The sequence below is a fragment of the Lathyrus oleraceus genome, chromosome 6 (assembly GCF_024323335.1).
Source record: "Lathyrus oleraceus cultivar Zhongwan6 chromosome 6, CAAS_Psat_ZW6_1.0, whole genome shotgun sequence".
NCBI classification, from domain to species: Eukaryota; Viridiplantae; Streptophyta; class Magnoliopsida; order Fabales; family Fabaceae; genus Lathyrus; species Lathyrus oleraceus.
The window spans coordinates 12467996-12470101 of NC_066584.1; positions in this window are offsets into that span (position 1 = coordinate 12467996).

Genomic DNA, 2106 nt, shown 5'->3' on the forward strand with positions numbered 1-2106 from the left:
CTTCTCTTGAGTAAATAATTCTTCTTTAGGAAGTTGTTAGTTTGGTTGGGAGTTAAACCATTGAAAAAACTCTTGTTTGTATTTGGGGGATTTGTCTAAGTCTATGTTTGGTTTGTGAGCTCCACCATTAAAAAAAATGATATATTTTGGTTTGTGAAGATCAAATAATGAAAATCTCCAAAATGTTTCTTGAGCTCAACACAGTTAAAAGTTATATCAATCTGATATCAGTCTGGTTTAAAATATCACTCGGTTTCTGAGTTCAACATGGTGTAAAAACCCAGTATGATCGAGATCGGCCTAGTAAAAACCCCAATTTGATTCAGAGGATAGCCAACTCAAAACTATGTCTTGGTTTGTAGTCATCCTCTGTAAAACCATGTCTCAATTTTGGAGGATAGCCAACTCAAAACTTTGTCTTGGTTCGAGATCATCTTGTGTAAAATCTTTGGTTTGGAGATTAACCGATATATGTTGTATCGTTGTTTAGTTTGGAGACTAACCGCTCTATATTGTATTCTTTGTTTGGTTTGGAGACTAATCGATCTAAATTCTTGTTCGTTGTTTGGTTAGAAGTTAACTTAAAACTTCATTTCCTTCTACAAGGGAGTTTGTGGGCATAATCTTCTAAAAGCTCTCAAGACTAATAGATAATCTCGAGAATAATTATTGGGGACATGGTTAGGCTTTCTTGGCCGAACTTATATAATTCTTTGATTTTACTTCTCTTCCCTTGTCTTTTTACTTTTCAGTTATTTGCTTTGAATTTCTGGTACATTTTCAACTATTTTTATAAAATGGTTTTAAACTCTGATTTTTCAAATGATTTCATTTTAAATCATCATTTTCGAACCTCCGCAATTCACCTTCTATTATGTATGAAGTCACATGTCCAATAGAACTCAACTTAAATTCTCGCTCTATGAAATCAACTTAAATTTCGCCCGAGGGACTCAACTTAGAATCTCTCCTGAGGACTCAACTTAAGTCTCGCTTGAGGGACTAAACTTAAAGTCTCGTCCGAGGGACTCAACTTAAAATATCGATTAAGGGACTTAACTTAAGTATCATTTAAAGGACTCAACTAAAGTCTCACATGATGAACTCAACTTAAAGTCTCACGTGAGCGACTCGACTTAAAGTCTCACCCAAAGATAAAGTACCTTTTTGCCTAGATCAAAACACTTAACCATTTTTATGGCTTCGTGCTTGAGGTACTTTGTAATAGTATAATCTTATCGGACCATAAAAGGCGGCCCACGATGAGAAAATGAGCGAAGCGTCGCAATGTTGTACTTGGCTGCTCAATCGTGCTTGGTCATTCGATCATGTATGGTTTCCTAAGTTGGGCATGAACATCAGATTCAGTGCATGGTCCATTTGCTTATAAAATGTGGACTATGAGGTGTCCAAGTAACATGAGTAAAAGGAACAATAAATCTTCCCCTACTTTCATGATCTTGATCACGGAATACTGAAAACCACATTTTTGGATTTCTAATCCAAACTCAAGATATCATCTATAAATACCTTAGTTCATAATTGAGAGAGGACAATCTCACATTCACACAAATACTAGATACACAAAATTTCAAATATCTCTAAATGAATTAGTTCTAAATCCTAGAACAAGCCCTAAAATATATGACAACACTTAATCACTAGAGATTATTAAGTATTTAATTTTAGCATGTATATTTTTTAATTTATAAAATATAAAATATTTTTTATTATTTTTCAAAAAAATTACAATAAAATTTATTTTTGAAAATATAAATAAAAATTTATTTTTAAAAGATTAAACAAGTGGGAATAATCATTTTGCCGTATTCCTCTTATAAACTTTAATTGACATGTAATGTCTATATTAAAACTCTAAATAAAATATTAATTGGTCACAACCAATCTCCATCAACTCTACTTTAGTATCATACCTACTAAATATATATTACTTTTTCAGGAGAAGTATAAATATCATTAGATGCCAACTTAATTAAACATGGGCAGATCTTAGTGAGCCAGCTGAGGCCATGGCCCTCAATCATAATGTCAATTAAAATCATGACAATTATATTAACAAGTGCTTTCCCTTGGTTTTATTATTTA